This window comes from Triturus cristatus, chromosome 4_1, assembly GCF_964204655.1.
Source record: "Triturus cristatus chromosome 4_1, aTriCri1.1, whole genome shotgun sequence".
Lineage (NCBI taxonomy): Eukaryota > Metazoa > Chordata > Amphibia > Caudata > Salamandridae > Triturus > Triturus cristatus.
The window spans coordinates 1,276,097,729-1,276,114,822 of record NC_140585.1 but is presented as its reverse complement, the minus strand read 5'-3'; positions in this window follow the sequence as shown (position 1 = coordinate 1,276,114,822).

Genomic DNA, 17,094 nt, shown 5'->3' with positions numbered 1-17,094 from the left:
CCAGACATTGAACTGTGAAAGGTATCCAGAAATGCAACCATTTGTTGCATTTGGCAAATAAGGCCCTGGATGCCATTCACGGTGACATTCTGGCGTACAGAGAAGCTGCTTGAGAGGTCAATATCCCCAACTCTTTTAGGGGGTCATGTTTAGCCAACTGGCAGGGAGGCAAGAGGGGGGTGGAGATGGGTCTCCAGGTTGCGGACAAGGATGCGGTTGGTACAGTTTCTGTAGGGTTTGCCACCCCTAAAGACTGTCCGCTCTAAAATATGATGATGAGGGGGCGGCCTCCATTCGAGTCCCCTCACCCTCCATGCCACTGTGTCCCTCGGTGTCAGATGCCTCACCACAAGGAGCACAGTGGCCAGCTGCTTCCCCGTCTTCATGGCTAATGTCCCCTTGGCCTGTTCTTGAGAATGCTTAAAAAACATATAAAACAGTTTTATTGTATCTGTGGAAATAGAACTGATCATTAAGTTTTTTTCTCAAATCATTTTACAAATTTTCATATTTTACCTACTTAAAGGCTATAAAACTAGTTTTAATATATCATTATCTCATGCATGTAGAGAACATCTTCAGAAACCATTTGGTCAAATTATTGCTCCTACCTTATTTTTGATCATTTCATCGAATTTTTAAAAATTTTTCTCAAAGGGCGGGTGGAGCTTGCGTAACAGTGTTATGCGGAACTCCGTATTGTTGAAAAAAACCTCTGCCACGCTACGTGGAGTTTAGCGAGCAGGCGGAGTTCCTTGTCCCGCTTGTTCGCATGATGTTTCCACCATTGGACATCTCGGATTGTGTGTTCGGGCAGAATATTGCTTGAAATGCACCACACGGTCATGCATGTCTATTTATTTTGTTGGGGCCTACTTTGTGATCCTTATTCAATCTTTTCAATCCTTGCTTTCTAAAACTTTGTTTCTGATCTTTTCTATTTATTGTCTTACCCCTTGTCTTTCTAAGTGTGTATTTTGTGTTTTTTTCTACTTTTGTGTGTGTTTTTGAGTAGTTTTATACTTAATCTTTTCTCTTTACTTCCTACCTAATTTGTTTTACTTCCTTATCTCTTAGTCCTGCTTTTTATACTTTCCACATTTTTTCTCTTCTGCCCCCCACTCCATCATCATGACACGTAAGGGTGCCCCGAAAAAGGTGGCAACAAGGAGCCGCTTTAGTTGCGGAAGGCGGCTCCTGGAAGTGTGTTGACCCAGGCCTTGTTCTCTGAGGTGGAGGTGGCAGCGCTGGCTTTTTTTTTCAGCACCCTCTACCCCGGCAGCAGGTGGCCGGCCTAGGTCCAGGTACGAGCTCTGGGGGCTCGAGCCACACTGGGCGAGGTTGAGCTGGGCAGTGAATCGCTGCTCTGGGGTGCGGCGCAGCCATAATCAGCTGATGCACTGGTGGTTCGACATGCTGGACTGAGAGCAGGACCTGCTAGACCTGCTAGGAGTTGAGGTTGCGGGGCTCTGTGAGTAGCTAATTATTAATATTATTATTACTTGTGTGTTCAATGTTATTGCTGATATTTTTTCCCCAAATAGAAGCATTGTATTGTATTGTATTTTGTACTTATACCGCGCAACTATCACCCAACGGGTATCTTGGCGCTCAGACTGTGATGGAGAGAAACTTCTAAACTAACAAAGTGTATAGCAGCAGTGACAGAAAGAACGAGGGAAGATAGAAAACGGATACCGATCAAAGAATGGGAGAATTAGGAAGCCATATACCCCACCCTGGGAAAGAGCCAAGTCTTCAGGCTTCGCCTGAAGTCCATCAAGCAGTTAGCCTGTCTAATACTCAGGGGGAGTGCATTCCAAAGTCGCGGGGCCACTATACTAAAGGCCCTACCTCCCATCCTGGCCTTCTTGATCCTACCAGTATTTAGCAGGAAGGCATTTGATGAACGGAGAGTCCTTTGAGGCTTGTACCAGGATATTTTCTCCTGTAGACTGACAGGGCCAAGACCGTGTGCCGCTCTGTAGACAATGCACAGGGATTTAAATTTAGCCCTTTCCATCATGGGAAGCCAGTGAAGTTCTTGAAGCGCCAGCGTGGTTGAGGAGCCACGTTTCCTATTCAGCGCCAGTTTGGCAGCCATAGACTGGACCCTCTGCAAACTCTGGTAGATGTAAAGAGGAGCTCCTAGATTCAGAGAGTTGCAGTAGTCCAGCCTACTTAATATGATACTACGAACCACCACAGGTCTTTCCTCCACAGGCAGGAGAGGTAGAATCTTCCGTAGGGCTTTCATGAGAGCACAGCACACCCCCACTGTTTTTTTAACCTGAGAGGCCATCTGTAGATCATTATCGAACATGACCCCCAGATTCCGCACCGTTGTCACTGGGACAGTGGGTTCCACACCTGGGGCCATTCTGAACTCAAAAGGCAGGTCTCTTACTCCCGCTGGGGGGCAGTAGAGCACCTCAGTTTTGCCTCCGTTGAATTGCAGTGAATTAGCCCTGAGCCACTCCGAGGTCTGACGCATACACTTTTGGAAATCTTCCATATTCAAAGCTCCTTTGCCCTCCAGTGAGAACACTAGTTGGGTATCGTCCGCATAGTTAATAAGATCTATCCCATACGCTTTGATAATAGGGATTAGTGGCTGCAAATAAATGTTGAAAAGGATCGGGCTGATAGCCGATCCCTGAGGGACCCCATGTTCCATCAAGGTCTTACTGGAGGTAAAAGGGGGCAAAGAGACCACCTGTTGTCTCCCTGTGAGATAGGATTGTATCCATCTCAAGGCACATCCCTTCACTCCCAAATGCTCCAGCCTATTCAACAAAATTTGGTGGTTTACCGTATCGAATGCGGCTGACATGTCTAAGAGGACCAAAACTGATGAAAGGCCTCTGTCAGCCCGCATCCGAAGGTTATCCAATACCGTGACCAGGGCTGTCTCCGTTCCGTGACCTGGTCTAAAGCCAAACTGGCTCTTATCCAGGAGATGGAACTCCTCCAGATACCCAGAGAGAGATCTGCTCACTACCTTTTCAATAATCTTTATAGGAAAAGGCAGTAGAGAGATGGGTCTAAAACTAGCAGGATCTCCTGGGTCCAGAGAGGGCTTCTTTAGCAGTGGTCTAACCACTGCCAGCTTCCAGGTTTCAGGCACCACCCCTTCCTCCAAAGATTGGCAACATATCTGCCACAGCCGAGGGAGCAGAGCCGAAGCATGCTCTTTCCAGATCTTATTGGGTAGGGGGTCTAAAGGAGACCCTGACCTCACATTCTGGGCATAGTTGTTAAACAACTCATTAGTGAGAGGTATAAAATGCTCCAGTGAGGGTACTATCCCTTGTTCTTCCGGAGACATGTGTCCATTATCAATTAGAGGAGAGGGGCTGCACCGGAGACATGTGTCCATTATCAATTAGAGGAGAGGGGCTGCACATATTTAACCCCCCTACAATTTTTGCGATTTTCTCCTCGAAATGAGATGCGATTCTGTCGCATAGCTCCTGTGACGTGACCACTTTATTTCCCACACTAGTGGGATTAGAGAGGTCTCTAATGATCTTAAAAAGGGCTCTTGTGCTGTTCGGTGCTGACAGAATGGAGTTGATGAAAAAGTCCGTCTTAGCCTTAGCCATTAGCTCTTTATACTGAGCTTGTACCTTTTTAAAGGCCCCTTTATCCTGCTCAGCATAATGCCTGCGCCATTTCCTTTCCGCCTGTCGGCAGGATCGACGTATTATGCTCAGCTCTTCAGTATACCATGGCGCAGAATGTTTTAACCTGGCCTTCAGGCGTTTCAGAGGTACATGCTGATCTAGTACACTGAGGATATAATTCTGATACAGATGATAATTCACGGCCACTGACTCATGAGGATCGAGAGAAGGCATATTTTGAAAAAGCGGCTCAGCCCTGCTCCTCCTGAGTTTTGCCCAGTCTCTCCCCATACGATGAGTAACAGGTGGCGGTCTAGTAGATTTTCCGTCAGGTATACAGATCCGGAACTGGATCAGCGAATGATCAGTCCAGGTCTGAGGTAGAATATTAACCACCTCAGTTTCGTTAAGATCAGCAAACAGGAGATCCAGAATGTGCCCTCCTTGATGGGTAGGTTGCTGGATCAACTGATGCAGGCTAAGACTCTCACAGGTTTCTCTGAGATCTCTTAGGTGGCCGTCTACGGCACCATTCTCCCACATGTTAAAGTCCCCCAGGAGCAGCATTCTTGAGTGAGTCAGTGACTGGGCCGCAATGACATCCAGGAGCGCTTGGTACTGTGTGTTGGAACTTGGGGGTCTGTAACAGACCATCCCTGTAAGGAGCCTCCCTCTCTGTTCTTGTAGGGAGAAACCCAGTAGCTCGATACCCGCCACCTCATCAACCTCAAACGGGGCAAAGCCCCAGATATCCTTAAACATCACCCCAACCCCTCCACCCCGTCCAGTAGCTCTGGGCTTGTGAAAGATCTTATAGCCCTCCGGGCAAGCAAACCCTAGTTCCACCGAGGAGTCGTTACTGCACCACGTCTCCGTGAGGAATAGCACATCCAAGTGCAGGTCTTCCACCACATTAAAGACTTCATGGTGATGTTTTGCCAAAGACCGGCAATTAATCAGGCCACACTTAAGGATCAGGCTGGTCTGTGGCGTCACAGTAACTTTCTTCCCCCCACTGACCTTGTTCCTTATGGCTAGTAGTTGCTCCCTAGTATATTTAACTGAGCTTACCCCTAATCCAGCATCGTGGCTGGTGCTGGGTGCGACCGAGGCGCGGACGGACGCAGACGGGCTTGCCTCTGGCGCGCCTCCGGCGCGCCCGCTGCGCGCGCGCGCTGCGCGCTTGCATGGCCCCTCCTAAATAGAGGGTCTGCTGTGTCGGTTGAACCGCTAGAGCGTCAACCAAAATGTCGGCGCTGAGGTGGCACCCGGAAGTGAGGACATGCTGTTCACATGCAGGTAAGTTAAGTTTACTTAATATATTATGTGATCGTTATTCTAGATAGGTGCTCGGCACTACCTAATCGTACTTGTTGGCGCTTGCTTGGGGTGATTATGTAAGAACTTAAGTAATGCAGAGACTCCTTTGTCCTTCCACTAAGATAGTAGTAGTTAGTATTTTTTATTTTAGCAGAGGTGGTTGTGGATCTAGGTCGCTTCTGGGACTTTGCAAATATGGCAGCTGGCGATGGTTGGATCTGTGGTGCCACTGCCACATCCCCCCTGGGAAGTTGGGATGGGGTAACGTCGATCTCCACTGGGGCTGGGCTAGCATCCATGATGACTGGCTTGTCCTCACCGTCCTCTTCTACATCTGCCTCCATAAATTTAAGGCTTTCTGGAATCTTCCTTTTCCTTAGCCTTGTATTGTGGCGTGTCTCACTGTCAGACTGAGGCTGGATCCAAGTGGTGTCTAGATCATCAGAAGGGGGGCTTGAAGAAGAAGATGATACACCACTAACCCTCCATTTTCTAGCTGAAGATCTGGAAGTCAGTGGCTCTTCTGAAATAGCAGATTGCTCTATTTCATCAGCATGAAGCGCAATCTCTTGAACTGCTCCTACTTCAGGAGGAACTACTATTGGTGCGGCTGTTGCTTTTGTTGTCCACTTCTTTGAGTTTTCTGCAACAGTTAGGTACTACTTTGCAATAAGTCAATTTCAACATCACTGCTCATCGGCATTGCCATGATTAGACTGACTGCCTCTGAGACAGAAGTGGTCTTGGACCTAGATTGGTGTGGGTCCACTGATATGGGGCTGCTGTTCCCAGCTTCCTCTCCGGAGACCAGTGTGGCAGGCACATTTTATTTTTCAAAAAAAGATCTGGGGCGACATACCAGTGATGGTAAGCTCCATCTCCTTCTCACTGGCCATTTTCTTGGTAGCACCGTTCTTTGGGGTCATCTTCAAACTGTCAGATAGCAGTGGCACTTAGCTTCATAAGTTCAAGAGATGTCTGGGATGTGTGGGTCATGCATCACATCGTGCACAGGCCTTCTTTCTAGCAGTACTGTGAGTGATGTTGTCTGTTGTGCACCTAAAAGAAAAGAAGCAAGAAGGATGTCAGTGAAACGTGGCATTGTTGCAGTTCAATTAGTAGCACAAACAAACACAATATTATTTAGTGTGGTCACTAGTTACTCTTATTATAAATAATTAACAATACAGTGTATCTATTCAGAAAATGGAAAACCACTCCAACATAAACTTTCATGGTGATTGACTGTACACTGTGAAAGGATAAGAGAGAGCAAAAACAACAACAACATAAAGATGTAACTGTTTGGTTTATGTGCGTCACGTGAAGTTACTCACATGTGATATGGCACTCATGGATGTGCAGCTGACAAATGACAACGGAAGAAATAATCCCCAGACAATAAATTCTGTTGTGCTTGTACAGCAGACAAGGGGTTGATTGATGTCAGTGGTAGTTAAAATGGTATGAACAAAAAAGAATGTTTTTTTAATTAAAAAAACATTTATTTAAATTGCATTTGAAAAAATATATAATTTACCAATTCATATAACAATTGGAAGAAATACAATATTCTTTTTTTAAATAAGTAAAGTTATCCTCAAAGATAGAATAATAAGTAATTAAAATGCTATCTCATTGCTCAACCATCCATGCAGCCTATGGCAAAGGGCCACACTGGCTGAACGCACAAAATGGCTGCCAGCTAGTGCCACATTCTCATCAAGAACAACAACACTGAGCAGGAAGGCATTGGGAACAAAGAGAAGACGCACAGGCCTTTGGGGTAAAAAGCACACTGGTTGCATACACAAAATGGCCACCAACCACATGGTTACAATGGAACACATGTAGGCCTATGAGAAATCACACTGGCTGGCTAGTGGTAACAAAAATGGCTGCCAGTCACATGGCCACAACAAGAGGCAGGAGGGCGAGGCCTGGAAAACAAAGAACACATGCAGGCCCATGGACAGTGACTATATAAAAAATAGTCCCTGGCCGCATTATATATGAAACAAAGGCAAATGGCGGCATATGGCATACACACACACACAACCAAGGTGGGCAAACAAAGGAGACATTGTAAAACAGAGAACACAGCATTAATTCAACAATGCCAAAAACAAAAACTAACAGTGCTAAAAGTGTTTACAACAACATAAATCCTCCAAAGGCATTACCCCACCTATATACTGTTTGAAGGAAAAACACAAATTTGAAAATACCATAGAAAAAGCTATTATTTTATTTTAATCCAATACCATCCATGCCCTAAAAAAGCAGTTTTATTCAACAGATACAAAAACAACAATTGTTGGACAGAATGCAGAACAATCTCATACATTCACCCCAGTACAGAGATCTGGGCCTAAATCCATTGTTTTTTGCTCCCCATGCCATTCCAGTTTGAACCCAGCCACATGCAAATCAGTTTTGATCCTGCACCCAATGGGAACAACATAAATCCTCCAAAGGCATTACCCCACCTATATACTGTTTGAAGGAGAAACACAAATTTGAAAATACCATAGAAAAAGCTATTATTTTATTTTAATCCAATACCATCCATGCCCTAAAAAAGCAGTTTTATCCAACAGATACAAAAACAACAATTGATGGACAGAATACAGAACAATCTCATACATTCACCCCAGTACAGAGATCTGGGCCTAAATCCATTGTTTTTTGCTTCCCATACCATTCCAGTTTGAACCCAGCCACATGCAAATCAGTTTTGACCCTGCACCCAATGGGAACAGTCCAGCCCGAAATGCCAGGCCAGGCCTTTCCTGGACTGGAAACAAGCATCCTAGGACCGGTTTCGAAGTTTCACCCCTCATCAGCGAGGATAGCCTGACTTCAGTGGCATGGAGAACCAGTGACCCACGGCTGGGCATACCCTTCCCACTCGTGGTGACAAATGCAAAAACAACACTTGTTTCACAGAATGCAGGACAATGTCATACATTCACCCAAGTACAGAGATCTGGGCCTAAATCCATTGTTTTTTTGCTCCTAATGCCATTCCAGTTTGAACCCAGCCATATGCAAATTAGTCTTTTCCCTGCACCCAATGGGAACACTCCAGCCAGAACTGCCAGGCCTGGTCCTCCCTGGACTGGAAACAAGCATCCAAGGACCAGTTTCGGGGTTTCACCCCTCATCAGTCAGGATAGCTTGACTCCAGTGGCATGGACTGCACATGACCCACGTCTGGGCATACCAGTCCCACTCAGGGTGACAAATGCAAAAACAACAAGAGATGGACAGAATGCAAAATAACTTCATATATTCACCCCAGTAGAAAGATCTGGACCAAAATCCATTATGTTTTTGCTCCCCAAGCCAGTCCAGTTTGAACACAGCCATATACAAATTAGTCTTAGCCCTGCGCCCAATGGGAACAGTCCAGCCCAAACTGCCAGGCCAGGTACTACCTGGTCTGGAAACAAGCATCATAGGACAAGTTTCGGGGTTTCACTCCTCATCAGCCAGGTTAGCTTGATTCCAGTGGCGTGGAGAGCACGGGACCCACGTCTGGGCACACCTGTCCCACTTGGGGCGACAAATTCAAAAATAACAATTGGTGGAGAGAATGAAGAACAATGTCATACAGAGATCTGGGCCTAAATCCATCATCCGCCCCCCCCCCCCAATGCCATTCCAGCCTGGCTGATGAGGTTTACCCCGAAACTGGTCCCAGGAGGCTAGTTTCTAGTCAGGGAAGACTTGGTTTGGCAGTTCGGGCTGGACTGTTCCCATGAGGCACAGGGTCAAGACTTATTTGCATATGGCTGGGTCTGACTTGGGGTGGTGAAGTGAGATAAAGAATGTTGATGGATTCAACCCAAATCTGTGATTGGGGGTGAGTGTCTGGAAGTTTCAGCATTCCGTCCATCATCTCCTTGTGTTTGCTTTGTTCATCCAACAGACAGCACAGAAACAGTTGTTTCATGCACCGGTGACTAGAACTGGGCCTACTACCAGAAGACATGCATGCCTATGGCAAAAACACAATGGCTAGATACACTAAATGGCTGCCAGCCACATGGTCACAAGAGGCTCCTAAAGGCCCATTGGCAGACTAGGCCACACAGAGAATTAAACTAAAAGAATAGTGCACATGTATTAGAAAACACAAAGAAAATTTACTAAACTGGGCAACATTTTTCCTGTACAAAATAAGAAAAATTACCTGCAGAACAACAACAACAACCAGTAAGGAAGCATTGCCCCAAACAAAGAACAAATGCAAGGCTATGGCATATAAACACTGACCGTCTATGCAAAATGGCTGTTAGTCATATGGGCACATGCAGGCCTATAGCAAAAACACACTGGCTGCCTACACAATATTTCTGCCAGCCACATGGTAACAACAACAACAACCTGCAAGAAGGCATGGCCACAACAAAGAGAAGACATGCATGCCTATGGTCAAAGCACAATTGCTAGATACACTAAATGGCTGCCAGCCACATGGTCACAACAGGCAGAAGGCCTAGAAAACAAAGAACACATGCAATCCTATGGCAATAGCACACCACTGGCTGCCTACACAACATGGCCATCAGCCACATGGTCACAACAAGAGGCAGGAGGGTTGGAAAACAAAGAACACATGCAAGCCTATAGACAGACCACTGACTATGCAAAATGGCCCATGGCCAGTGGCCACATGGCACGTAGAACAAAGGCAAAGGTGGCCTATGGCAAACACACACACACTGGCCAGACAAAGGAGTCATGGCAGAACAGAGAAAACAGCATTAATTCAGCAATGCCAAAAAACAAAGTTAAAAATAAAATGTTTGCAACAACACAGTGAACACACATCCTTCAAACACATTAGCCCACCTATACACTGTTTGCAGGAGAGAGAAAACCCAAAATACCACAGAAAAAAACACATTTTGTATTTCAATCTAAATCCATCCATGATCATGAAACTGTTGTTTCATTCACCCATGCCTAGCACTGGGACTACAGGCTGGAAGGCCAATTGGTAGTCTAGGCCACATAGTGAATTAAATCAATATTGCAAATGTATTAAAAAAAGCATGCAGGAAACGTAGTAAACTGTGCATCATTTTCCCTTTACAAAAGAAGAAAAACTGAAATTAAAAGAAATTACTAGGCCTCTACTGAAACAACAGTACATTTTCAAAATCCATTAAAAATACAAATAAATCTAGGTACAAGGAATCACACAATCAACACCAGTTTTTCAACTTACTTGCGAAATCTTAAATACAAAGTCCTAAATGAAACGGTATATGCAGCAGACATAAAGACTAATCCTTACATCTCCAAATCCAAATGAAATGTGACCAGGAGATGGACAAAGCACCGGGAGGAACCTGCTCGACAGTAACAGGAAGTTGGAGACTCCTGGGCACTTCCTTCCAGTTGGATTTTTTTTTTAAAAGGACTCCTTGCACAAAACAAATGCCAAATGTCGATTCAAGGAGCTTTTCAACTCCAAATCATCATTTTGGGCAGATTTTGATGCTCCTCGACGAAAGAATCATCCCCAGATTGCCGCCGCGGTAGATCCTGTGCGTTCGGGATCGCGTATGGCAAAAAGCATCTGCCGTAAATGACCAGCACGCACAGATGACGTGTTGGTGACTACAAAATCTCGCAGGAGCATGTGGCCGGCTACCAAACATCATGGTGCCCGCGAACTGCCATGAAAATTCCATGGGTGATCGTGAGTGTAGGGCAGGTGGCTCGCGCACACAGGAAAGGACATTTTGAGCATGCTAACCAAAAAAAACCTCCGCTTCGTTGTGGAGTGCCGAGTTTATTGGTAACTCCATGTTCTGCGTGGAATGTGGAGTAGGCGAATTTCGCAAACTCCGCGAGCGGAGCAGAGTTTTACGCCCAAGCTTAGTATTCTCTAGGAATTGTTTAACACCTCTGAATGGTTTTATGGTTTTCATTGCTTGTTTTGAATAGTGAAACTGTCACAAAAATCAATATAAAGCAAAAATCCCTTTGTACATCATACGTACAAGGAAAAAACTGTTAAATTTTTTATTTAAAAAAATAAAAATATGAATCAATTTGTGTTAATATTTATTGCAATGTTGTACCAGTTTTTATATAAACTGAAAACCTGTTTCTTTTGTTTTGGCATTTCGGGAGCTTAACATGTACTACAAGTAACTTAAGTATTTTACAAATGTTAAAATTAATGTTATGGATTCAGTACTTAACCCCTTCGGTGCTCATGACGGAATGGTTCCGTCATGACCCACGGTTGAGCTGTGCTCATGACGGAACCATTCCGTCATGACCACGCCCGCGCAAGATTCCGTCAGCACAGCGGCGGAATCTGCGCAGCATCGAAGGGGTTAAGTTGCTTATTAATGTATCAAGCCTTATGTATTTACATATGCTGTTGAAGAAATTCTGAGTTAATTTTGTTGGCACTTTTAAATGACTTCTACAGCATAAGTAAATGCATAGGGCTTGATACATTTCTAATCCAGTGTAGTACAGAGCAAAAATAATTTTACATTTGACTCCAAAATATCTTAAGTTATTTTCAGTTTGTTTTATCATTGTGAAAGAAATGAAAAAAATATGGTGGCTTTTATTTTAGGCAAAAATTGTACAACATTACTGTAAATTTTAAAGAAACTGGTTCAAATCTTTTTTTTAAAATAAAAATAAAATGCAATCAATATAAGAAATATCAAACCTTGATGCATTTCTAAAATTTACAAACAAGTCATGAGTTGTGCCTGATTTTGGGTTTTCCAGATGGGCTACACCAACATATATGATATATGTGACGGAACATGCCATCTGCAAGAGTCCCTTTAAGTATCCTATTTTTGTTCATCATTGATGTATCATCTGGACATAACAAAGGACATTTAACAAATGTTTTTTGGTATGTGGTACCCGGTCACCAATGTGTTCCCATTAATGTCTGTTTTTTCCAAAAATGTATGCCTACAAAATTCTTTTGTCAAACAACAGACTTGCTTACATGCACATTTGCGAAGGAATGAGACATCATGCAAATCTGTCATTTTTAACATAAAGTAAATAGTACTTTTTATTCAAAACATATTTGTGATAAGTCTTTTAATGAGAAAGTAGCCATTTAATCTTATGTTTCTAGTCATTTTGGATCACATGCTCACTCTTGTTTGTTTATAATGCTAACTCACCAATGTGATGTTTGGAACATCCACTTTCTCATAAGTGAATTTTATTCTTTGTCACCTGTAATAGAGCTAACGTAACATCCTTCATAATTTTGAAGGAGCATTACATCAGCCACATTTAAATGTTGGCCTGTTTGGTACAACTGTCCCTTATAACATCAAACAGAAACCTTTATATTTGTTTCTTAGGCAGGCATGTGTCTGCTCAAAACAATCCTTTGGTAGTGATCAGAAATATAGTGGTATCATTTCCACAAATTAATATACAAAACACATCATCATACACCTAGTACAAAACTTACACCTTCCTTCTAGAACTCTTCTTATGCGTTAGACATGTGCCAACCTTTATGTTGATGCCATAATTTGTTGCTGTAACAACAAACATTATTTAACATGAAAACCTCAAAAAGAACTCACCCTCTGTATGCTGCCGTTGAGCTCTCAACTGCCCATCAGCCTGGGGGGTAGGTCACTTCAAGTATGCAGGCCAGGGGTCAGAGAGAGGTCCGCACGCTTTGCCCGCTGGAAAGACTGGCTGAGCTGGACTTCAGCTGACTTTAAGGTCCAGCATTGTAGATCCTCCCATCTCTTTCTGCAGTGAAATCTGAGCCACTTGAGGACGCCCAGGGTTTGCACCTTCTTTGCTACACTTCAGCCTTCCATATCTCCTTCTTTTGATGGACGTTAGCCTGTATGGATATAAAAAATGTTTTAAAAAGTTGTGTGACTTTTTGTTTGTTGTATTGATATAACACAATTTTTAAAAATATTTCACAAGCAGTTTTTAATAAGTTCCAACAACATTTTTGTTTACTTTTATAAAACAAATGTAGTAACCTGTTTCGTACTCTTATCCCTTGTCATGTCCTTATTTTACTAATCCAGGCCAATGACATCATCTAGGCCAGGGCTCCCTAGCATTTTCTGAAGTGACAGCTACTTCTGATCTATGAAAATCATCATGAGTTACAGAAGGTTAAACAACTTGTGCATTGCTACCTGACCCCCCCATGGCCAGCTTTATTGACTTTCAGCCTAATGTCCTTTGATTCAGATATTATTGCTTGAATAAAATACTATGACTAAGAGCACGATGAATGGGCTGCCATGTGTGCAGTGAGAGCGCAGTCTTTGGGGATGTATAAACATGTGTGCGTATGAATGAGATATATTTTTATGGGCAACTAAGAGACTTCGTCAAATGAGCTTGCAGCACAGGACATACGTTTCACCATATGCTGCACCGTTACATATATAACACAAACATAACATTTTTTTTTAATTGGATAAATTTAAAGTGCAGGAAAATATTCTGCAATAAGTTCATAATATGAAAAAAAATTCTGCACTTTAAATATCTCTCATTTAAAAAACAGAAAAGCTGTATTTTTCCGTTATACTTAGCCCCTGGGAGTAAGAGGCCTGCTATTTTTAAATGCGACCCTTTGAAATGGGAAAAAATTGAAAAGTTAACTTAATCATTAAGGTAACTTTCCATTATAATTCTCTTCCATTTAAAAGCATTCAGAAACATCATTTGGTTCACAGCTCCAACACTGAATTGACAAGGACTTTTATTTAAGAATTAGCTACCTCAGTGCTTCAGTTGTTCACCATCTGTGACCCAGCCCCAGCCTGGGTCATAAATTTGACTGAGCACTGCTCATTATCAGGCCCTTTAGGCTAAAGTTTGAATATATCAATGTTAAATGAACACAGCCTTCCCTTAACTTTAAAAGGAAAACATGACCTTGTGTGCTTATTTAAAAATTAACTAAAGGCTGTGAGCTACTGTGAAGGTGTCTGGGAGCTACTGGTATCTCACGATTGGCTGGTTGGAGACATCTGATCTAGGCTGATTTGTGGGATACTATAAATAGCAAAAATAATTTTTATTTCGTATGTAAAAAATAAATATATATGTCCATGCGTATGGAAAATATAATAAATATATTTTTAAAATTAACATAATGTAGATTTGTAGAATTGTTATATATATCTCACCAGAGGGAGAAATCAAAATATTACTTAGGTCATTGGAAAAACAGAGGAAATCAGAAATTACAAAATGGTGGGAACAAAGATCCTCTGAAAAATATGTTGAGGCGGGTCGGATCCCCCGAGGATTGCGCATCATGATCGCCCCCAGTTTCGATAAACCGAATCCAGATATGTTAAGAGAGTGGGCAGACAGTAATCTTGAAGTCTCTATGTGTTTGGTCCATATCTTGATAAAATATGCCCACATTGACAGCGAGACCGTTCTCAAAGAAATAGAGAAAATCAATGCAGAACTGGACAAATTAGAGTACAAGGAGTTAATTATTAAAACCAAGAGTGAAATCACCAATAGATTGAAGAAACATGAGGGTACAATTAAGTCCAGAAAAGCTCACAAATTTTCCAGTGACAAACAAGATTATGAATCAGGACAGATTTTTACATTTACTCGTAATGTCATTAAATGAAAGAATATCTCACAAACCAATCAAACCAAAGATAACAGCGGACAAGAAGACGCTACCAGAGGGCCCCAAACAGTGTTTGAGTCTGACGTGAGTTCCTTGCAAAGTGAAACGGAATCTGATTAAAGCTTACACAGAAGAGTTCACAGAGGTGAGGATTTTGGTACCCTGACTCCTGCAGAAGAGCTGGATATTTTACAACGAGCAAGATTTCAAACACTCAGACCGTGGAAACCGATGCCAACACGAGGCAAAGATGGAACCAAAGTAGGAGGGCATGAAGGAAATGAAGGCAATGCAAGAAACAGAAAACAGCAGAACCACAGAAGGAAACAACAATAAATATCATCAGTCTGTCCCAGACTCAATTAGACCAAGCGGAATTACAACTCGTATCGCTAGGTTTGTCCTTCTGCCCTGAGAGTAATTTCAATTATGTGCAAACATGTGGACATTTTCAAATGTGTCCATGAAATGAAACTCACTAAGTATTTTGCTATCAAACAATCCAAAAACAGTTCAGAAGCCAACATGAACAAGGAAGCATGCGGTGCAATGCAACAATCCTTATTATTAGTATCAGACATTCCAGTTCTACACACATTGGAAGCAACAAGAGAGTTCATACTCCCAATACACAGGAGATTTTGCACTATGTGGGTATCAGTTTAAGAAAATTGGAACCGAGTCCTTTTAAACCACCCTCGTCATTTATGCCCATCATGCCCCGTGAAGCTATTGACATTTTTCATGTTGTAGTAGTGGAGGAACTAAAGAAACTACAGTTAAATGTTCAACACAAAAAGAAGAAAATGGGATTCAAACAAAAAATGTTTCATGATCTCATTAAGAAATTGCAGGAACAGAATGATGTAATTATTAATAAATTGGACAAAGGGGGCAACATCGTTATATGGCCAAAAAATTAATATTTAGTGGAGGCTCACAAACATCTGGACAATCAATCATGTTACATTAAATCCAACCACCATAAACTTAAAGAGGTACAGGAACAAGTCAAGCAACACCTCAACAGATGGAAAAGGGGAGGTTTATTGACAAACGATGAATATCTTTTCCTCAAAACATATTTCCCTATCACTCCAATATTATATTTTATACCTAAAATTCATAGAAAGATCTCGCCAGTCCCTGGAAGGCCAATAATGTCAGCTAGAGGTGGACTATTGGAAAAGATGTCACAGTAGGTGGATTTTTACCTCCAGGAGTTTGTCACAGCACTACCGTACTACATAAGGGACACTAGTGATTTTTGGGAACAAATTAAAGAATTCTAAACTTGCCCCCTGCTTCATGCCCATATACGTTAATACTAGCTGTCATTCCTGCCCTTAGAACAATTGAGAGAGAAAGCTGGGAAGACCTCCGGAATAAAAACATAGATTGGCTAGCTAAATATAAGGATTTTCAATTAAGGGACACAAAGGAAATAATAATGGTCCGCAGGGTAAGCTGGCTTGGCCACTTTATTAAAAACATAGAGGGGGATTGTATTAGGAATTAGGAATTATGCTTGACGAATACTAACATTTGTGCACTTCCACTGGTTTTTTTTCATAGACCACCTTCATGGAATCTAACATCTAGGCAGCATATGGTGCCACTGACAAATAGATACCATGCATTGTCAGACTTGGATGCCCAAGACTGACAATTATCAGTGCCATGTGTAGAATCTTCTGCAGCAACTTTGCAATCACAGGAGGAAGGTTCCTGTAGACAATGTTAATTGCTGCAAAAGGCATACTAGACCTGATTGTATACTAGGTACAGTAACTGGGTGCATGGAAGAAAGTGAGGCTGGAAGCCTAAGGGAGCTAGTACTGATCTCCTGGAATGTTGCAGGTCTTAGAAGGAATTTAGAAGATGCTGTATGGCAGGAGTACATTGACCAGAAAGACATAATTATGCTGCAAGAAACTTGGGCCGTGGAACCTCTACATAAAGTAGGCTGCAAAACTTTTAGTAAATGTGCTATCCCCTCTGTTAGAGGGAGGCCTTCAGGAGGCCTCTGTATTTGGGTAAAGGTTACTCTTGGTCCAGATGTTAAATTAGTCGATATATGTTCAGAGGATATCCTTTGAATAACATTTTATACACCCAATAAAAAGGAAGTCTACATAATAAATATATACTCTAGACCATATTTAACAAGTAAACAATCGACGGTAATTGAGCAGCTAGATAACTTCTTAAGTACGATGGAGGTAAGGCAGTGAAAATTGTGGTAGGCGATTTCAACCGCAGATACGACCCTGTGGTGGGGCTAGAAAATATCTTTTAGGAAGAAGATTTGACCAATAACATTCCACTCCTGGACAGCCAGTCATTAGTGCCATGTACAGTAGCGGTTGCCCAGTTACTAAGACTTGTTTCGGGACACTGCTTGAGAGCTTTCAATGGCCGTTTACCATCAGACAGCCCAGCAGCACACACATTTACTTGGAAGAACATAAAAAGTACCTTAGATTA